Here is a 23,097-nt window from a genome sequence, read left to right as displayed (position 1 = left end):
AGGCAGAAAGGAATACAACTGTACCTTAACCCAAAAGAGGGTTATGCTTACATAGAGAAAAGCGTTATATATCCCTAAATAATACGTGGGATTAAATAAAGGAGCTGGAAACAAATCCTGTGTGTTGACCTAACTCCAGGTTTTTTGGAGTAGGGCAGTCATTGATAATGAACTGTCACACAGGTTTTGTCAATCTAAGCCACGTCTGCCCTGGACTAGAGGTGGCAAAGTATTTTGTTTCAGAAATTTGACAACAATTAAGAAATTAAAGAGATGTGCTAAATTTGTTCTTCCATGGACATTCCAGCCAATTCCTGCTATCAACTGGGTGAAAGGGCCAATTGCTCAGGGCTGACTCTAATGGGAGAAGCTACTGCTTTCTGTTGTGTTTTTGTTTGTTTGTTTGTGGGTTTTTCTTTTTCTTTTTTTTTGCCAAGGAGGGGTAGGTAGTTCAGTGAGTAGGTGTGTTTTGTGGGAATCTGAATGAGGGACTACATCTTTATCTTGAAATCAACCTTATTCTCCTACTTTTTTTCTGTAGCATCATTTTTGAGGATGTTCTCCTGGGGTACTCACTCCCTAGATGAGTTAAGGATATGTTCCCTATACTTGTCTTCAGTCTGTGCCAACTAGTAAAGAGTTTCTGACTGATTGTTAAAGGCTGACCTGGAGTTGAACTATATCATAGAGAAAACCTCAGAATCTCAAAGCTTCTGATGAGTGTAGAAACACCATGCTAAAGCGTGAAAGATAGGCGCTGATGGGTTAGCTGTGCTCAGAATTGTGAATAGATAGATGACATTGAATGCTTAGAGCTTGGGAGCCAAAATTAGGTACAAAAAGTACTTTAAAAAACAGATTAGAGCAAATGTAACTTTAATACAAAGTACTAAAAGATAAAGTCCAAAAAGGGAAGTTCCACAGAGGGAAACTCCAGTGGAGTCTGGGTTGGTTTAAGAATTTACAGAGAAGATGAAGTTTGAGCCAGTCCTGGAAGGACAGATGTGTGGAGAAGAGCTAAGAGGAAAAGCATGGCAAAGCCCTTGGGGTGGCGAGGTACAGTGCATGTATTTGGAATCAGCAAATAAACCAAGCTGTTTTCGGAGTTAGGAAGCATTTGCATTAGGGAACATAGCATGATTTCAAACAGATGGATGGGGAGAACAACCTGGTCACTAAGGGTAGAATTCATTAAGGATTGGAAGGAGGAAGGGAGACAGGCTGCATTACAAAAGATCAACTGTCACACTTACCAAGATAATGGTTGTGGGCCACAAGGAGCAGAACTTTCAAGAGCAACATTTCATGGGATACTAGTAGAGTTGCTTATCCGGGACAAAAGCATGTGGCATCTTTGATCCTCAGAAGCGCTACTCAGAGGTGCTACTAGTAAGGAAATTTTTTATTCTTTTGAACGTTTTATGGTGGCTAGAAAATAAATGCTTTTTAAAAAAGTCAGATTTAGTGACATCGTGTAATATAACTATAGAATGAACTAAAACAATATTTTACTTTGTCATCATAAAATTAATGTATTACATAAAATTTGTAAAACATAGGAACAATAGATCAAGGGAAAATTCCCATTTTGTCTTACCCCTTAATAGATTTTTTTTTCTTTTGGGTATTTTGCATATTTCTTTAGTCTTTCCTCTTTTTTAATTTGGTTTATGTAATTGTGTTTATATTGCATATAAAAATTTCCATACAGGCTTTAACCCTTTTCCCATTTAGAAAAAAAATAAGTGCAGCTCATTGCCAGAGCTCATTTAATTTTAGATAAACATGCTCTTTGAGGCTAAAGCAAATCTGACTGATTTTCAATGTGAAAAGAAAAGATAAAAACTGTTATTGGAGTTATTTCTAAACAGAAATAGCATTAGAATTGTTTGAATCATCAGAATCATACATTTCAGAAAAATCAGACTCATCAAATGAATCTTTGGCCAACAACTGTTCAAGAATGATATTAACATCATGTGTAGGAATGCTGCGTTTTCTAAGATTTCACGTTTTCAGTGATCAAAAATTACTATATTTTGTAAATGGAAATATCACTACTGCAAAATTGCTGTAGATAGAGTGATGTCTTTTTTTCCTAAGTTGATATACTAGAATGATGCAAAAATAATCAGAGATATTTTGCAGCCGAATTACCTTGAGGTAAATGCTGCAGCTGTAAGCACCACTGCTCTCAGGGTAAACAGGAAAGAGTTAAACTATACTTATTTTCATTAAGTATTAAATAGTCATAACATTGTATGCATGGGTTTTAGAAGGTTTTAAACGACAGTAGTAACTCAAAGAATATGTACCTACTATCCAGACTGGGAGATACTGTGGGATCTCACCCTTCTTCAGCCCTCCACCCTCAAGTAGGTCCTAGTATCTGTTGTTCTTTTTTTGGTGTCCATATGTACTCAATGTTTAGTTCCCATGTATAAGGGAGAACATGCAGTGTTAGGTTTTGTGTTCCTTGATCTGTTCACATAGGATAATAGCTTCTACTTCCATCCATGTTGCTGCAAAGGACATGAGCTCGTTCTGTTTTATGGCTGTGTAATATTCTGTGGCGTTATTTGTACCATGTTTTCTTTATCTAGTCTATGTTGAAGGGTATTTAGAATGATTCCATGTTTTTTCTTTTGAAAATAGTACTGTAATGAACATACAAGTCCATGTATCTTTTTGGTAGAATAATTTTTACGTTCCTTTGGGTATATATTCAATAATGGGATTGCTGGGTTGAATGGTAATTGAGTTCTTTAAGAAATAAACTGCTTTCCACAATGGCTAAACTAATTTACATTACCACTGACAGTGTATATGCATTCCCTTTTGTCTGCCACCTCACCAGTATATGTTATTTTTGAACTTTTAAATAATGGCCATTCTGACTGGTGTGAGATAGTATCTCACTGTGGTTTAGAATTGCATTTCTCTAATGATTAGTGATGTTGAGTGATTTTTTTCATATGCTTGTTGGCCACACGTATCTTATTTGGGGAAGTCTCTGTTCATGTCCTTTGCCCATTTTTAATGGGATTGCTAATTTTTGTTTGTTGTTTTGTTTAATTTTCAGATAAATTCTGGATATTAGATCATTGTCAGATGCATACTTTGCAACAATTTTCTCCCATTCTGTAGGTTGTGTGTTTACTCTGTTGATAGTTTATTTTGCTATGCAGAAGCTCTTTAGTTATGTTTCACTAGTCAATTTTTTTTTTTTTTTGGCTGGAATTGCTTTTGGCATCTTTGTTATAAAATCTTTGTCGGGTCCTATGTCCAGAATGGTATTTCCTAATTTATTGTCCAGGATTTTAAAAATAATTTTCAGAAGTCATTAATCTATCTTTCATAGAATTTCATATATGGTGAAAGGAAGGGGTCCACTTTCAGTCTTCTGCATATGGTTAGCCAGTTATCCCAACACCGTTCATTGAATGGGGAGTCCTTTCCCCATTGTTTGTTTTTGTTGGCTTTGTTCAAGATTACATGGTTGGAGATGTACAGTGTTATTTCTGCACTCTCCATTTTGTTCCATTTGTCTGTGTTTCTGGTTTTGTACCAGTATTATGCTGTTTTCATTACTGTAGGCTTGCAGTAAAGTTTGAACTCAGGTAATGTGTTACCTCCAGCTGTTCCGGCTCTTTTGGTTCCATATACATTTTTAAATAGTTTTTCCTAATTCTGTGAAAAATGTCACTGGCAGTTTGATAGAATCTGTAAATTGATTCGGGAATTTTGGCCATTTTAACAATCTTGATTCTTTCTATCCATGACCAAGCAATGCTTTTCCATTTGTTTGTGTCATCTCTGGTTTCTTTGAGCAGTGTTTTGTGATTCTCATTGTAAAGAGAAACTCCCTGGTTAGCCGTATTTCTAGGTATTTTGTTCTTTTTTGTCGTTATTGTGAATGAGATTGTGTGCTTCATTTGACTCTCAGCATGGATGTCGTTGGTATATAGGAATGCCACTGATTTTTGTATATTTACTTTGTATTTTGAAACTGTGTTAACGTTGTATATCAGAGCAAGGAGCTTTTAGGTAGAGACTATGGGATCTTCTAGGCATAGAAGCATATCATCTGTGAGGAGAGACAGTTTAACTTCTTCTTTTCCTATTTGGATGCCTTTTATTTATTTCTCTTGCCTAATTGCTGTGGCCAGGACTTTCAGTACTGTGTTGAATAGTAGTGGTAAAGAGAACATCCTTGTTCTGTTCTGCTTTTCAAGAGAAATGCTCCCAGTTTTTGGCTATTCAGGATGACGTTAACTGTGGGTTTTTCATAAATGGCTCTTATTATTTTGAAGTATGTTCCTTCGTGCTTAGTTTGTTGAGGGTTTTTAACATAAAGCAGTATTGAATTTTATTGAAGGTCTTTTCTGCATTTATTGAGATGATCATGTGGTTTTTATTTTTAGCTCTATTTACATGATGAATCACACTTACTGATTTGCATATGTTGAACCAACCTTGCATCTCAGGAATAAAGCCTACTTGAACATGCTGTATCAGTTTTTTGAAGTGCTGCTGGATTCAGTTTGCTAGTATTTTGTTGAGAATCTCTGCGTTTATGTTTATCAAGGATATTGGCCTAAATTTTTCTTTTTTGTGTGTGTCTCTGTCAGGTTTTCGTATCATGGTGATGCAGGTCTCAATGAAAGAGTTAGGGAAGAGTCTCTCCTTCTCAGTTTTTTTTTGAATAGTTTCAATAGGAATGGTACTAGCTCCTCTTTGTACATTTGGTAAAATTTGACTATGAATCCCTCTGTTCCTAGAATCTTTTTATGGATGGTAGACTTTTTATTATTGATTCAGTTTTGGAACTTATGGATCTGTTCAGGGAATCAGTTTCTTCCTGGTTCAATCTTGGGAGATTATATGAGTAAAGGAATTTGCCTTTTTCTTCGAAGTTTTCTAGCTTGTGTGTATAGAAGTAGAGTAGTCTCTGAGGGTTTTTTGTTTTGATTTGTTCCTGTGGGGCTGGTAGTAATGTCCCCTTTGTCTTTCCTGATTGTGTTTATTTCTATCTTCTTTCTTCTTTTCTGTATTAGTCTAGTGAGTGGTCTAGCAGTAGTCTTTCAAAAAACCAAACCCTGGATCTTTTGTATGGATTTTATTTTGTGTCTCAGTTTTCTTCAGTTCAACTGATTTTGGTTATTTCCTATCTTTTCCACCATTTGGAGCTGTTCTGCTCCTGTTTCTTAGTTCCCCTCGGTGTGATGTTACATTGTTATCTTTCTAACTGCTTGATTTGGGCATTTAGCACTCTCAACCTTCCTATTAACACTGCTTTGGCTGTGTCCCAGAGATTCTGGTATGTTGTATCTTTGTTCTCATATGTTTCAAAGAATTACTTCATTTTTGCCTTAACAATGAAACAATAAAAGTTTACCCAAGAGTCATTCAGGAGCTGGTTTTTTAATTTCTATGTAATTGTAAAGTTTTGAGTGATTTAAAAAAAAATTGATATCTATTTTTTAATGTTCTGTGGCCCTAGTGTGTGCTTGCTATGATTTTGTCTTTTTTTTTTTTTTTTTTTTTTTTGATTTGCCGAGGATTGTTTGATGACTGATTGTGTGGTCAAGTTTAGAGCATGTGCCATGTGCAGATGAGAAGAATATATATGTTTCTTTTGGGTGGAGAATTTTGTAAATGTCTTTAGGTCCATTTGGTCAAGTGTCCAGTTCAGATCCTGAATATCTTTGTTAGTTTTTTGCTTTGATAATCTAATGCTGTCAGAGGGATGTTAAAGTCTCCCACTGTTATTGTGTGGTTATCTAGGGTTATTGTTACCTAAGCTTTTTCACAGGTCTCTAGGAACCTGTTTTATAAATATGTGTTCTGTTTTGGGTGCATATACATTTAGGATAGATAGGTCTTCTTGTTGAATTGAACCCCTTACCATATGTATTGCTATATTTTGTCTTTTTTGAACATTGTTGGTTTAAAGTCTGTTCTGTCTAAAATTAGAATAGCAACCCTTGCTTTTTTCCATTTTCCGTTTGTTAGGTAGATTATTCTCTATCCCTTTACTTTGAGCCTATGAGTGTCACTACATGTGAGATGGATCTCTTCAGCATACTATTGGGTTGTGCTTCTTTATCCAACTTGCCACTCTGTACCTTTTAATTGTGCATTTTGCCTGTTGACATACAAGCTTAATATTGTTATGTGCAAATTTGATCCTGTCATCATGCTGTTAGCTGGTTACTATACAGACGTGTTTTTGTGATTGCTTTATTGTGTTGATGGTCTGTGTACTTAGTTGTGATTTTGTAGTGGGTGATAACAGTCATTTTCCCCCCATATTTAGTACTTCCTTCAGTACCTTTTGTAAGACAAGTCTGATGATAATGAATTCCCTTAGCATTGCTTGTCTGAAAATGATCTTATTTATCCTTTGCTTACAAAGCTTAGTTTGACTGGATGAAATTCTCACTTGGAATTTCTTTTGTTTTAAAATGCTGAATATAGGCACCCAGTCTCCTCTGGCTGGAGCTCCAGGGACATGTTTGTGCCAGTAATGAGGCCTCGGCAGGGAAAGGTGAGCTCATGCCTGCATCAGTGGGATGGTAGGGTGCACATGCACATGCATGCTGTCATGGGAGGGGAGGCAAAGTCCTCCTTCCTGTGTGCACACCAGCACAGCAGTGGGGGAGTATATCCATGGGCAAATGCATACCAGCAAAGCAATATGGGGGAGATTGCAATGGGAAGAGGGTGTCAGTGGGCTGGTATGCATCAATGGGGGCCACTCTGCTGGAGGTTTCTGATGGTCTGACATAGTACAGTGGCAAAGGAGCTATGATTCCTGACCTCAGGAGGCATCCTGATTGGGCATTCAAGGCTGCACTGCAGCCAGGCTTGAGCAGGCTGAGTCCCTGGAGTCCCAGCTAGGGACTGAGGATTTCTGCTGCAAGTTCTGTTGGAAGCCTGATGAAGTTTCTTCTGTAGGTTACCTGCTCCTTTTCTCTAGCTCCCTTTAACATTTTTTCTTTCATTTTGACCTTGGAGAATCTGATGACTTTGTTTCTTAGGGAGGCTTATCTTGTGTAGTATCTCACAGGGCTTCTCTGCATTTTCTGGATTTAAATGTTGCCTTCTCTAGAGAGGTGGAGGAAATTTTCATAGATTATGTCCTGAAGTAATGTTTTCCAGATTGCTTGCTTTCTCTTCCTCGCTTTCAAGGATGCTAATGAGTCATATATGTCATGTCTGTATGTAATTCTATATTTCTTGGAGGTTTGCTCATTCCTCTTTTAACTTTATTTTTGCCTGACTGAGTTATTTCAGACAACCAGTTATCAAGCTCTGAGATTGTTTCCTCAGATTGGTTGATTCTGCTATTAATACTTGCAGTTGTATTCTGAAATTCTTGAAGTGAGTTTTTCAGGTCTATCAGATCAGTTGGTTCTTTCTTAAAATGGCCATTTCATCTTTCATCTCCTGTATAGTCTTATCATATTCATTAGAATCCTTGGGTTGGTTTGACTTTCTCTTGAATCTTTATGATTTTCACTCCTGTTCATGTTTTAAATTCTATTTCTGTCTTTTCAGCCACTTCAGCCTGGTTAAGGACCATTGCTATGGAACTAGTGTGGACATTTGGAGGTAAGTAGCCACTATGACTTCCAGAGTTTCCAGAGTTCTTGCACTATTTATTTTTCATCTTTGTGGGATGACGTTCCTGCAGTCTTTGAAATTGCTGTCCTTTGGATGGATTTTTGTTTTTGCTTTTATTTTCTTTGATATCCTCAAGGTTTTATTGTGGTATAAGGTGGGTTCAGTTGAGTGGCCTCATTTATAGAAGATTTTATGGGGGGTAAGACTCAGCTCCATCATCTTGGGCTGCATTCTCTAACTCTGAGTGGCTAGTATTGAGTGTCTGTCTGTTGGCTCGAGGTTAGGAAACTGGTGCTGGAGGGCCCAAGGTTGAGTGAATGGTGAGGCCACTGGCCTCTGTGTGCATGTTTGCACCAGTGGCATTGTTAGTGTAATGGTGGGGTACTGGCAGGTGTGGGGCTACCACCCTTCATGCTCATATTTCTGGTGGCAGTGCAGGTCAGGTGATGAGGCCGTGGGTGTCCATTTACATGTTTGTGCCAGTAATGGGGACTCAGTAGGGGAAAGCTGAGCTCATGCCTGTGGTAGTGGCATGGGAGGGTTCACATGCACTTGCATACTGGCATGGGAGGGGAGGCAAGGACCTCCTTCTTGTGTGCACACCAGCACAGCAATGGGGGAGTATCCATGGACAAATGCAGCCAGCAAAGCAGTATGGGGACACTGCATTGAGAAGAGAGTGTTGGCGGGCTGGTATGCATCAGTGGGGGCCACTCTGCTGGAGCTTTTTGATAGTCCTCCATAGTACGTTGGCAAAGGAGCTATGATTCCTGACCTCAGGAGGCATCCTGATTGGGCATCCAAGGCTGCGCTGCAACCAGGCTTGGGCAGGCTGAGCCCCTGAAAGAGTCCAGCAAAAAGGACGGCACTCAGGTCAGTCTGGTCCCACCTCACAGGTAAGACCATCCTGCTCTGTTCAGGTCCAACAGTTCCCCCAAGGCTAGTCTCCAATAGTTCCCCCAAGGCTAGGGGAACATGTCAAGCTTTGGAGGATGTGCATCACTGGATATGCTCCTCTGCAGACATTCCTGCTCAAACCTTCTGGGCTTTGCACAGGCTGGAGTCCCACCCCTACTGCCTCTCTGAGCAGCTCTCTCTGCCAGCTCAATTGTCCATGAGGGTTGTGGGGGTCTCTTGCTGCTGTGATTCCAGAGGTTCACATGAGGGCATGTCACTCCTTGCTTGTTCAAGTCACTCCTTCCCCAGGAGTCATTAGGGTCCAGGAATGAGTCTAATGCACAGTTCCCTGTGCAGGGCTCCCAGCTTTCTTTCCCTTCAGCCCAATATCTGTGTCCTCCCTCCTTCCTTCCAAAGATCTGCTCAGAGTGTACCAGTCTTCCTGATGTCCCAGTCCCTTGGTGGCAAATGTTTCTCCTGATTGAATATAGTTGGCTGTCTTTTTCCACAATCCACCCCCAATATTTTAACATGGATACTTAAAAGAAAAATCTAAGGATAAGAAAACATTAGACTGTTTCAGATCTAATCGATCTTCTCTCAAATTATATGCTATGGTTGTCGGTAGTTGGTTTAATTTTTCTTTACTTCGACAAAGTAGATGTTATTTTATACAATCAATATTTGTTCTGATTTACCTACATATTTACAGAAATCTTTACCTGCCATTTCTTTCTTTATTGGAGACTTTTCATTTGTTACAACTTCGACATAAAGCTCATCTTTGAGGATTATGTTTAATAAAAACCTCTTGGCAATGACTTCTGTTACTCTCTGTTAACCTGTGTATATTATTTTTACTTCCCATTCTTGAAGAAAATTTAAACACATATTTTATTGTTGGTTGTGAATTCTTTTCACTCAGGGCTTTAAAGATACTATTTGTCTTCTGTTGTTTATAATTGATAGAGAAATATCACACAATGAGGCTATTTACAGTGCTTTGTAGAAATGTCTTTAATTTCTAGCTGCTTTACAAATCCTCTCTTTGCCTTTGAAGTTTTGCAGTTTCACTTTGATTTATATCTAGACAAGGATTTCTTTTGTTTATCTTGCTTGGGATTTTTTGAACTTCCCAAAGGTAAGGATCACTGTTTATTTAAAAGTTATGAGAACTTTTGATCATCATTTCTGAAACTATTTCTTATTCCAAATTCTCTTTATTACGTCCTTCTGAAACTTTAATTAGACATATGTTAGAATTTTTCACTCTGTCTACAGTGTCTCTTAATTCCTAATTCCTTTCTGTACTTCCTACTTTTATTACTGTGTTGCATTCTGCATAATTCATTCAAATCTGTTTTCTATTTCACTGATTTTTTTTTGCTTAGTCACATCTGATCAGTTATCCCATCCATTGGAGTTTTGATTTCAATTATTATATTTTTATTTCTGGAAATTTCAATTAGGTTACATTCACATCTATTTATATGACTTTTATGACTTTTTTCTTTCTTATATTTTTAGGCGTTTTTGGAATGTGTATACCTTTGTTTGATAAGATCTTAATTCCTTGCAAGATTGAATCTGCAGTTAGCTGTTTCTGGTTGGAAGTTCCTCATGATGTGTTGTGATATTTTGCTGTAAGTGCATATTCCTTGGATCTTTATTTGTAGAAATTGTCTAAGATTTAGTTTGAGATTGGGTCTCTTCAGAGAAGAGTTTGTCTTTGCTTCTGATGTTGACTGGTTGCCAATTCATGACTCAAGTAACTTCTGAACATAAACCTGTGTGAAAACTGACTTGTGGTTATATATTCTCAAGGAAGATTTATTTATCCTCATCTTGCTGTTTACTTTTCTGCAGAATGAGTTTGTTTCTCATTTACCCTTACACTGAGATAAGAGTGTAGACCTTTGGGATTACAGCTTAATGTTGGAATCTCCCATTAGATTCTCCTCCTTTGGTGGGTCATAGGCTATATCTCCCGTCTCCCATACTGTGTGACCCTGGGCAGCTTTTAAATAATAAGCTCAAGGTCACCAAGATTTGGCAGATGCAGTTAGAGTAAATGCTGAGCTACCATGCTAGCTTACTTAGGAGTGATTGCCTCTTTTACTTGTTTTCAGTATCTGAAGAATCATTAAAATTAAAAAAGAATATTTAGACTTTTTATTGTTTTCAGTGATTACTGAGTGATTATTGAGGAAGTCTGATGCACCATACTGTCAGAATCAAAATTCAAATCAGAAGTCAGCTTTAAAAAACACATTACTCAACATCATATAAAAAGTATTTCACGTAATATTCATGAGCATTATAATAACAAGTAAGTACTTAACAATTCCCTCAGTTGGACATTTATTTACATTTATTTACTATTTTTAAAAGTCCTGCCATTAATACATTTTAAAATAATGCTCTTTATATGTTTAAAGTTATTTTCACAGGATAAATTGCTTGTGTAACATTGCCAAGAAAAAGAGATGCACATTTTTAAGTCTGTTGATATACTTCACAAAAGGGCTTTCTAAAGGGTTCTGCCAGTTTATGTGATCATCAATAAAAATAATAGTGCTCTATAGGCTCATCAGTCATTGGTGTTATTGTTAATATTCTGTATTTGCTAATTTGATAAGAAATTATCTTTCAAAACAAAAATTTGTTTTTGTTGTCTCAAAAGGTATTTGTGCTAAAAAAGGTTAAGCTTGAAAGATTCCATTTTCTGAATTTGCCTATGTATACATAAAATTATATGACTAGACATGAATACAGAAAGAATTACCAGAGTTGAATGATCAGAATAAATGTTTATTTGACAACTCTGGAATACATGGTTGTTTGGAAGTAAAAACTTACTCTCTGGCCTCATCCCCTTCCCCTGTGGTGTTTAAGAAAATGTTTTTAAACATGTAATATCCTCTTTGTTGATAATCCCTTCTTCTGGGGGTGTCCAGAGGATACCCAGCAACCCCTTGTCAATCCTGATGAGCTCCTCTTTTTTCCCTTTAATCCACTCCATCTGGAAATAAACAGGTACAGTGTTTTTTATTTTTATTTTTTTGTTTGTTTGTTTTTGGTAACTCATTTCCAACTTCTACACAAGAAAAGAGAAAAAATAGAAAACACGTATCTTAAAAAAGTAAAAACTATTTTACCTCTGGGACTTTCTTTTAACTGTAAAGTCAAAACACTTCATGCATATAAATGACAGCCTGAGATAGAAAAAACTGAGCAATCAATAGTCTGAGTTCATTCTTTTTTTAGAGAATAAATAGACTTTTTCCTACTTAGAGTAATTTTTATGTTCAGACAGTGCAAAACATTCCCTTGAAGGTGAGTCTTTGTGGCAGTAGCGGGAAGAGGAGGTTGCCTCTCTATCTTTGGGACCCTAGGGCTTGCTGCTCTCTTCTGCAGCACCTGTAACTTTGTTTTCAGGTCAGGTGCCTCTCTTCCCCCTGCCCTGGGTGACTGGTGACCTCTAGAGCAAACCACAGGGCAGTCCTGATGGGTGCCTCTCTCTGAGAGCTCTCCAGCAAAACTGGCTACTGACAATTTTCTAGCTTTCTTTTTTTTTTTTCCTGAAGTGGCTGGTATCAGATCAGCAGCTGCCTGCCTGGTCTTGCCCTCTCTGTCCCCCCAGCCAGGATGGTCAGGCTCAGTACCAGTTGCTCCCCAACAAGGTTGCAACAGGTACTGCAAGGGCCACCATGACTCCTAGCATCACTGAAATGATTGGTCTTTTCTATTTAAATTCAATCTTCAGAATACCCTCAAGGTTGTTCTATTCCATTTCTGACAGATTGATTTTAAAAATAATTGATGATAATGAGCCAGTCATTCTGTTTTTTAAAGGTCAGATTTGATGGATTTTACCCAGAAGGACACCTGCATCTTCAGAGGGGAATTGTTTGTAGTTTGAGTTGTCTGTACATGTTCGATTTATTTTCTGACAGCCAACTGCTCCCTACCTAGGCCACTGGCTGTCTCTTGTTTTTTATCACTTCTTTCAGTTTAGGATGGAAGAGATTATTTCAGTTCATGCCCTCTGAGACTTAGTAAATTCCTTTAACAACTTTTAGCACTGGGGAAGGCAAAGCCAGCTGCTTTCTCAGGTTCGGTTCATCTTGGGTGATGTTACTTGGCACGTGCGTCCTGTGCCTATGCTGTGACTAGACAATTTAAGAGGGGACCATGGCACAGCATTAGTCTTTGGGCCTCTCATTCTGTTCATTTTAGCCTTTCTGTCTCCAACTTCTCTCCCCATAATGATGGCCAGTGATACCCCTTATCTTTTTGTTTTGCTTTTTTTAATTTAAAGAAGGTAATAAAAATTTGTTCCCTAAAAAAGTGTAGAATGTGGAATAGGAAGGTAATTCAGATTCTTGACGTGTTTTAAAATAAGCTTCCTATAAAAGAAGCCGCAAAATACTCTAGGCGGAAACCGTCGATGGAAGGCTTTTAGCTAGACAGAGCAGAGTTGAAGTTCAACTCGGCCACTTCAGTTGTGTGAGCTTGTGCTGTTTCCCCATCTGTAAAGTGGGATGGTGACCACTAGGTTTCCTGCCACTATTCTCATCTAAAGAATTATGGCCACTGCTGTATTTGTTAGCAAATTCTGTTCTTAGGAATATCTATGCCAAGAACACTTAAGATATCTTGTCTTATAAAGGTCATTACCTGTCTCAAAATGCTTCTTATCTTCTTAGGCATTTAGAGAAACTAGTTAAAACTTCTACTTTTCTGAATTAAGAAAAAGGCCTGAAGGTTATAGGTTTTTTTCATTTTTCAAAAGCAATAAAAAGTCCAACTAGAGTATTCTGATAAAACATGATCCAGTTTCAAACTCTGGGAAATTTAAGAGGGAAGAGTGACTTTATAAAAAGATTTGTATCTGGGAAGTCAAAGCAAGCATTTGAAGACAGATTATATAGATATAGCCCTGCATCCCCACTGACCCAATTTATTTTACTTAATGTATTTTATCTTAATTGCCAGAAAAATACAAAATCCTGTTTTCACCTCTATTGTCTTAGAGTCTAGCCTCAACATTAAAGCAAGAAGCTCTTTTAAAAATATTAAGTCAGATCATGTTACTCCTCTGAGCAAAACTCTCCAAAGAGTGCCATTCTACTTCAAATAAAAAGGAAAAACATTCACAGTAAACTACCAAGTTCAAGTTCAATGTGATTTTTTTTGGAAAGAGTCTTGCATTGTCACCCCGGCTGGAGTGCAGTGGTGTGATCTTGGTTCACTGCAACCTCTGGCTCCTAGGTTTACGTGATTCTCTTGCCTCTGCCTCCCAAGTGGCTGGGATTGCAAGCTCACACCATGACATGTAGCTAATTTTTTGTATTTTTAGTGGACACGGGATTTCACTGTGTTGGCCAGACTGGTCTTGATCTAGCCTTGTCATCCGCTCTCCTTGACCTCCCAAAGTGTTGGGATTACAAGCATGAGCCACCGCACGCGGCCTCAATGTGACCTCTTATGCATTTCCCCCTTATGCATTTTTCTACAGGCATGAACTTTTCTCAGGGTGTTTGCTTTTACTTTTCCCTCTAGTTCAATTTATTTCCTGCCCTGCCTCCCCTGCTCCCACCTTCCCCAGGTAGCCACATGTCTCATTCCCTCTCCTTCAGCTGTCACCATTATCGTGAAGCTGTCTTGTTCGCCCCATTTGAAATGAAACCCCTCCCTTTCCTCAACTCTCTAACCTCCTCTTAGGATTCATTTATTCCCGTAATGTTTATCACCTCAAATATATCAAATAATTTAATAATTTATTTGTTTTATAATTTTTCCTTGCCTGGAAATGCCCTGAAGTCAGAGATTTGGTTAATTTTGTTCATGAATGATTCCTCAGCTTCTAGAACTAAGCCTGGAGAGTAGCAAGTAGTCGATGAATATTTTTTGAATTAGGGGAAAAATTTAGAAGCCTATGGTGGATTGCAGAAGGTGGATTTTTTTGGCCTGATTAGACAAAATAATTTCTTTCACAAAACAAGGTAAAACTTCAATGGGCATACAAAAAGTAGGGTTTGTAAATAAAGGGTATGTGAAATGACAGAGGCTTAATTAAGGTGAGGTGCCCTCTTCCATGTCTGTTTTCACCACATTTAGAAAGCCCTGCCTAGGAAGTTGCTCATCTCAGACTGTGAGCAACATGTACTCTGGGTTTTGCCCTCTCCCTTGCAGTAGAGTGGTAGAGCAGAAATTGCCAGTCAAAATGATACAGGAGTACTGGGAAGGGAAAAGTGTGGTTCCTTTAAATAATATGGAAGTGGGCAAGGGAAGTGTTGGGTAGAGAAATGTGGGTCCCTGGCTAGGGTTCCACTCCTACAGACCTAGGTGAGGACAGGACTTTCCTGCGCAAATGTTGCATTTCCCAAGACCACCCTGGCTGCCCATGCCCCCATCCTGGGCCTAGAAAAACCTGAGACTCTAGCAAGCAGACACACAGGAGGCCAGACATCCAGAGGAGCTCATGGGTGGAAGAAGACACAGCAACTGGTCATCGAGAGTGGCTAGGTGGCAGAAGAGCATACTGACAGAGGCCGGCCCACCAGCGGGCCAACAGTCAGTGGAATCAGGAGGAGTTTGGCCAGGGCAATCTGCTGGGCCGCAGAGTGGCCCAACTCCAGGAGAAAACCATCTCCCTTCTGGCTATGCCATTGGCTGGGAGCTACTTGAACTCAATAAAACTTTGCACCCATTCTCTAAGCCCACATGTGATCTGATTCTGTGGTACACCAAGGCAAGAACTTAGGATTCAGGAAACCCTCTGTCCTTGAGACAAGGTAGAGGGTCTAATTGAGCTTGTTAACATAAGTCACGGAGAATGCTGGGAAGATGGCCGCCTAAGAACAGCTCAGGACTTCAGCTCCCAGTGAAAGTGCAGAGGGTGAGTGGACGCCGCATTTCCAGACGAACTCTTATTGCCCACAGACCAGGAGATACCCAGGCAGAGGGGTCGCCAGCGTCGCAGTCCCAGCCGCTGCGGCTGTTTTGGCCCCCGCGGGGCTGATTCCGCCCGCGCGGCTGCTGTGACCACGCCCTGTTGCTGCGGTTCTCCGTACAAAAGCCACTGGTCTGGGAGCCCTCTTAGCTGGCGAGCAGAGCCCTGAGACGGCAGAGTTGCCCATTCATCTGAAATAGCGAGTCAGGCCAGGAGACTCCTAGGCAAAAAATCCGCCAGGAGCCGGCGCCGCAGTTCCAGCCGACTCCGTGAGTCGCAGCACAGGAGATCCCGGCGCCTTTTCAACAAGCGACCGGAACGCGGGGTCGTTCAACTGAAAAAAGACTGTGAGTCAGGGAGCCAGGTGATCAGGCTCGGTTGGTCCCACCCCTCCACCCCCAACAACAACGAAAACAAAAACAGTAATTGGAAACCCTCTGGGTTGAGCCCTTCAAACCAAGCACAGCTGAACCTGGACGGTCCGGCTCCGTGGGGGAGGGGCTTCCGCCATTACTGAGACTCTCCACCACTACGGAGGCAGGCTGCCGTTGCTGAAGCAACCTGCCACAACAGAGAGAGTCCGCCATAACAGAGGCGGGGCCACCGTTGCCGAGACAGTTCTAACTACGCCCATATAAAAAGGACTATAAGGAAGAGCTCAGGGCAGCTGGGCGGAGCCCACAGCAGCTCAGCAAAGCCCCTGTGGGCAGGCAGAGGCTAGGCGTGCTGCTAGCTGGGCGGGTCCGACCTGAAAGAAAAACCAAAAAAGGCAGTAGTGCAACGGAAACTCATAAAGCTCCAACTCCCTGGGACAGAGACAGACAACAGGTGGATAAACCCACAAAAATGGGAAGAAACCAGCGCAAAAAGGATGAAAACTCCCGAAACCAGAACACCTCTCCTCCTAAAAGGGATCACAACTCCTCACAAGCAAGGGAACCAGACCGGATGGAGAAGGAGGGTGATGAAGTGACAGAATCAGACTTCAGAAGGTGGGTAGTAAGAAACTACAGTGAGCTAAAAGAACATGTTCTAACCCAACGCAAAGAGAATAGGAACCTTGAAAAAAGATTGGACGAAATGCTGACGAGAATGGACAGCATAGAGAGGAATATAAGTGAATTGATGGAGCTGAAAAATGCAACACGAGAACTTCGTGAAGCATGCACAAGCTTCAACAGCCAAATCGACCAAGCAGAAGAAAGGATATCAGAGGTCGAAGATCAACTCAATGAAATAAAAAGAGAAGGCAAGAACAGAGAAAAAAGAGCAAAAAGGAATGAACAAAATCTTCAAGAAATGTGGGACTATGTGAAAAGACCTAATCTACGTCTGATAGGTGTACCTGAATGTGATGAAGAGAATGAATCCAAGCTGGAAAATACTCTTCAGGATATTATCCAGGAAAACTTCCCCAACCTAGCAAGGCAGACCAATATTCAAATCCAGGAAATACAGAGAACACCACAAAGATATTCCTCAAGAAGAGCAACCCCAAGGCACATAATCGTCAGATTCACCAGGGTTGAAATGAAAGAGAAAATGCTAAGGGCAGCCAGAGAGAAAGGTGGGGTTACCCACAAAGGGAAGCCCATTAGACTCACAGCAGATCTCTCAGCAGAAACCCTACAAGCCAGAAGAGATTGGGGGCCAATATTCAACATCCTTAAAGAAAGAACTTTCAACCCAGAATCTCCTATCCAGCCAAACTAAGCTTCATAAGTGAAGGAAAAATAAAATCCTTTGTGAACAAGCAAGCACTCAGAGATTTCATCACCACCAAACCTACTCTACAAGAACTCCTGAAAGAGGCTCTACACATATAAAGGAACAACCAGTACCAGCCACTCCAAAAACACACCAAATGGTAAAAGAGCATCAACACAATCAAGAATCTGCATCAACTAACCAACAAAACAGCCAGGTAGCATCAAAATGACAGTATCAAATTCACACATAACAATACTATCCCTAAATGTCAATGGACTAAATGCCCCAATCAAAAGACACAGACTGGCAAATTGGATAAAAAGCCAAAACCCATCAGTGTGCTGTATCCAGGAAACCTATCTTACATGCAAGGATACACAAAGGCTCAAAATAAAGGGATGGAGGAAGATCTACCAAGCAAATGGAGAGCAAAAAAAGGCAGGAGTTGCAATTCTCATCTCTGATAAAATAGATTTTAAAGCAATAAAGATCAAAAGAGACAAAGAAGGACATTACATAATGGTAAAAGGATCACTGCAACAAGAAGAGCTAACGATCCTAAATATATATGCACCCAATACAGGAGCACCCAGATACATAAGGCAAGTTCTTAATGACTTACAAAGAGACTTAGACTCCCACACAATAATAGTGGGAGACTTTAACACCCCATTGTCAATATTAGACAGATCATCCAGACAGAAAATCAACAAGGATATCCAGGACCTGAATACAGACCTGGAACAAGCAAACCTAATAGACATTTACAGAACTCTCCACCCCAAATCCACAGAATATACATTCTTCTCAGCACCACATCACACCTACTCTAAAATTGACCACATAATTGGCAATAAATCACTCCTCAGCAAATGCAAAAGAACAGAAATCATAACAAACAGTCTCTCGGACCACAGTGCAATCGAGTTAGAACTCAGAATGCAGAAACTAACTCAGAACCGCACAGCTTCATGGAAACTGAACAACTTGCTCTTGAATGTTGACTGGATAAACAATGAAATGAAGGCAGAAATAAAGATGTTCTTCGAAACCAATGAGAACGAAGACACAACATACCAGAATCTCTGGGACACATTTAAAGCAGTCTCTAGAGGAAAATATATAGCAATGAGTGCCCACATGAGAAGAAAGGAGAGATAGAAAAATGACACCCTATCATCAAAATGGAAAGAGCTAGAGGAGCAAGATCAAAAAAACTCAAAACCTAGCAGAAGACAGGAAATAACTAAGATCAGAGCAGAACTGAAGGAAATAGAGACACAAAAAACTCTTCAAAAAATCAATAAATCCAGGAGCTGGATTTTTGAAAAGATCAACAAAATAGACCACTAGCCAGATTAATAAAAAAGAAAAGAGAGAATAACCAAATTGATGCAATAAAAAACGATAAAGGGGATATCACCACAGATTCCACAGAAATCCAAACCATCACCAGAGATTATTAATTCAACCATTGTGGAAGACAGTGTGGCGATTCCTCAAGGACCTAAAAATAGAAATCCCATTTGACCCAGCAATCCCATTACTGGGTATATATCCAAAGGATTATAAATCATTCTACTACAAGGACACGTGCACACGAATGTTCATTGCAGCACTGTTTACAATAGCAAAGACCTGGAACCAACCCAAATGCCCAACGATGATAGACTGGATAGGGAAAATGTGGTACATATACACCATGGAATATTATGCAGCCATCAAAAACGATGAGTTCACGTCCTTTGTAGGGACATGGATGAACCTGGAAACCATTATTCTCAGCAAACTGACACAAGAGCAGAAAATCAAACACCGTATATTCTCACTCATAGGCGGGTGTTGAACAATGAGAACACATGGACACAGGGAGGGGAGCAGTACACACTGGGGTCCGTTGGGGGGCAATGGGGGAGGGGCGGGGGGTGGGGAGGTGGGAAGAGATAGCATGGGGAGAAATGACAGATACAGGTGAGGGGACGGAAGGCAGCAAACCACACTGCCATGTGTGTACCTATGCAACAATCTTGCATGTTCATCACATGTACCCCAAAACCTAAAATGCAAAAAAAAAAAAAAAGTAAGTAAAAAGAAAAAAACATAAGTCACTTATGGATGGCAAACTAAGAGAGCACCCTGCAACACACACCCACTGGGGCTTCAGCTGTAAACATTCACACCTAGACACTGCCGTTGGGTCAGAGCCCCACAACCTGCCCATCTTTATGCTCCCCTAAAGGTTTGAGCAGCAGGACACTGAAGAAGGGAGTCACACCCCTATTGCATGCCCAGCAAGGGGGCACAAGGGAACCTTTCCCATTTCAAAAATGCTACTAACAATACTTTCTTTGTCCTGTGGGTACTACACATTTTCCAACAAAGGGAGCTGTAAGAAAATATCACCTAGGAGTTAAGGAGTGAGCTACTCTAGGTTTTTGCCAACTCTGCATTTTTGGCTTGAAAGCCATTGAGTCTGTATGTCTTCCCTGTCTGCTATTACATACAAGACCCACATTTCCTAACTCAAAATGTCCCAGTTCCCACAGGAGAATGCATGCTTAATTTGCTGATGCAACTTCCAATTCAATGTCTCCATTTCCAGGAAATGCTGTAAAAGATGCTGTTGCTCTAGATCTTCGGAGAGTTTGTCTCTTTAGAAGAGTGATCTCAGTTTACAAAATAATTAGCTCCTTAGTGCTAATCCATGTGCATTTACAAAAGTACTTTCAGGTTAGGAGAAATAAAGAGTTGATTAGATCTCCATCACTGAGATGTAACACCAGGGAGCTCTTACCTGCTAGTTGTATTGGCAATAAGGAGACCCAAGACTCCTTAGGTTTGCTCAGTAACCCAACTCTCCTTCTTACTTTTAAAAACACAAAAAAATATGTGAAGTTTGCAGAAAACCCTGTAGTCATGGGTTGATTTCCTCTAGAATGTTATTGTGTTGTGATTGCTTCTTTTAAGCTTTTTGCAATTTCTTTTTTTGTTCTTAGAAGTGTTAGGTAGTGTCGTATAACAGCCCCACAATCATTGTTTATACCTTGCTTCCAAGATGCTTTGTTTGTTAATCTAGGCCACTTATTTCCAAGTCTCTAAAGAACTATGGGTATGGTTCCTAGGCTCTAAACAGAGGTATCCAATCTTTTGGCTTCCCTGAGCCCACAAGAAGAATTGTCTTGGGCCACACCTAAAATGCATTAACATTAACTGTAGTGGTTCAGGGGAGCCCTCAGTTCCCCTAAGAGGACGTTTCTCCAGGTTCTTGGTCTATCACTCCCCAAGAATGGGGGAGGAGACCATGGCATAGTGCGCTTGTGAAAGTAAATGCTGGACTCAAAGGTGTTTGTAAAAAGTGATTTATTTAGTAAAGAAAGAGAAAACGGAGAAGGAGAGAGGAAGAAACAGCTCTCACACTGAGCGAGAGAAAGAAAAGCCGCTCTTACACTGAATGAGAAGGGTTCCCAGAGTGGGAAAACCAGAGAAGGAAAGCTCCTCTCACACTGAGAGAGAGAACCCAGAATGATGGAATCCAGGAGAGGAAAGCAGCTACCACACTGAGTGGAAGGGAATAGAGAGAGATGGAGTTTAGGAGGGGAAGACAGGCTTCCACAAGAGAAAGTGGAAGGGGACTCCAGAGGGGAAATCCAGGATAGAGAAAGATGGCTTCCACTAAGCGAGTGTTCATGGAAGGGGACCCAAACATGGAGTCTGAAGGGGTGTGGAAGAAGGGGACTTTCAACCTGGGAGGAACCCCCACCTTCTCTAAGACCCCTGGCCAATGAAAGGAGTTCCTTAAAACTTCTGCTAGAGTGATTGACTCTTAGTTTCTTCCCATGCCTGTGAAAATTAAAACAGGGACTATTAAATCTCCCTGATGGAGAGAGCTGGGAGCAGGCATGGTGCTGGGAAGTTCTTGCCCTTAAAACTACGTCACCCGGTGGACCCAGAAAGAGAACACATTCCCTTATAATGACAGCTGAAGAGCTAAAAATAAAAAAAAAATAAAAAATAAATCTCATAATGTTTTAAGAAAGTTTGTGATTTTGTGTTGGGCCTCATTCAAAGCTGTCCTGGGCTGTGTGTGACCTGTGGGCTACAGGTTGGAGACGCTTGCTCTAAGATATCAAAAGAAGAACTGAGAAAGCAGAAATGAAGACAAGAGAGGACAAATTTATGTCAGTGAAATCCCATGACAACTTACTTGCATTTAGAGATCATGCACATTTTTTGCTTGATGAAAGGTTTTTTTAAACTCTTCTGAAAATGCTAATGAGACAAGTTTCAAGAAATTGACAGTAATGGAAAACTGGAATGTTACAATGATAACTAAAAAGAAAGAAATTATTTCACTCATCTTAATCTTGCCGGAAAGAAGAAAAAATGTGAACAGAGAAATAAGACAGCTGGCAATTGAAGCCTTGGGATTCTTAAACCTTCTCTTTTGTGCTCCCAAATGAACCAGGTTTAAGCTGCCTTCAAGAGAAAGTCAATCTAAAGTCCACGATGAGTTCTCAAAATGAAACCTTAGGGGGCTTTTAAAACTTCAAGCTTCAGCCCAGCAAGGTTACTTTCTAAAGTGAAAATTCTTTTAGGGTAATGATTGTGGGGTAAGAAAAGGAAGGAGGGAGGGGGTGGCATGTCAAAGTTTGAGCTAAAAGCCGTGCCATTGCATCCTCAGAAGTAGCTATCCTCCCTGTGCAGATCCGAGGGAGATGCATTGTCTAGCCGTATAAATAAAGAAGCCCTCTGGGTTGCTTTTGCATACTACATGCTAAAAGCATACAGGCTTGTTCATTGGTAGGTAGTTAGCTAATCTCCATTGAAAGTCAGAACTGTGGCCACTGGGGAGGTTGCTTTGCTCTGGACTTGTCAGTAAGCAGAAATCTCAGCTGTCACCAGGCTCCTAGAAAATAGCCTAGATTTATGCTGAATTCCTTTGAACTCTCTGCTTCTTTCTTAAATCTTCACACATACTCAATGTTTACAAGCTGTCTTGGTGTTGTGATCTGTTGTTCCACAAATGTGCATTTTTTGAATTTCTGGTTATGCTGTGAGCTTCCGGTGGAGGAGATCAGCTTTTGGACCTCATGTTCTTTACCCTGCCTTGTAAGTGGGAAGAGAATATGAGGGAGTGGCCTAGTGCTAGACAGGAACCACGAGTGGGCAGCATGAGATGAGATATCTGGAAACCAAGAAATGAGTGGAGTCCAAAGGGGTGTAAGAAGCAATTCTGAGGGGTGGGTTGGCTGGGAAGATGAGGAGGAGCTAGGAGGTCCAAATTCAGAGGCCACTTTAAAGTTGGTGTAAAAATAAGGGCATGAAGACTGGGTGCGTGGCTCATGACTGTAATCCCAGCACTTTTTGAGGCCAAGGCAGGTGGATTACTTGAGGTCAGGAGTTCGAGACCAGTCTGGCCAGCATGGTGAAACCTTGTCTCACTAAAAAAATACAAAAAGTAGCTGGGTGTGGTGGCACATGCCTATAATCCCAGCTACTTGGGAGGCTGAGACAGGAGAATTGCTTGAGCCCGGGAGACGGAGGTTGTAGTGAGCTGAGATTGAGCCACTGCATTCCAGCCTGGCTGACAGAGTGAGACTCTTTCTCCCCACCCAAAAAAGAAAAGAATAAGGGCATGAAAGAGAAGGCTATGCAGAATCTTGCCAGACAGCTCTGCCACAGCTTCCTCTATCTCAGTCCTCTCTGAGGTGGTGGTCCACTTCCTATTAAAGAAAAAAAAAAAAAAGGCAGCGGGAAGATCAATAGATCAAGAGGCTTCTTTGATTAGTAACCATTTTTGTTTTCCTGATGATATCAGGGTCCCAGATGGTCCGTGGATTCTGGGTCCATTACTTTCTTACAGAGTGACCTTGAACACATTCCTTAACCTCTGCTTTTTTCAT

At 40.4% G+C, this 23,097-nt stretch overlaps 1 long non-coding RNA gene across 1 annotated transcript in view; it reads left to right on the top strand.

Annotated features, from left to right (window-relative positions):
* The window catches only part of LOC141582679 (uncharacterized), a 205,846-nt gene that overhangs the window by 89,182 nt on the left and 93,567 nt on the right, over positions 1 to 23,097 (top strand). Inside the window, exon 2 of the long non-coding RNA XR_012515565.1 lies at positions 7,564 to 7,617. This is a non-coding gene — a long non-coding RNA (uncharacterized LOC141582679). The remainder of the gene's footprint in view (positions 1 to 7,563; positions 7,618 to 23,097) is intronic.

This window comes from Saimiri boliviensis, chromosome 2 (assembly GCF_048565385.1).
Source record: "Saimiri boliviensis isolate mSaiBol1 chromosome 2, mSaiBol1.pri, whole genome shotgun sequence".
Taxonomy (NCBI): domain Eukaryota; kingdom Metazoa; phylum Chordata; class Mammalia; order Primates; family Cebidae; genus Saimiri; species Saimiri boliviensis.
Note: the sequence above shows the minus strand (reverse complement) of the source record. Positions and strands in the feature narration are given on the sequence as shown.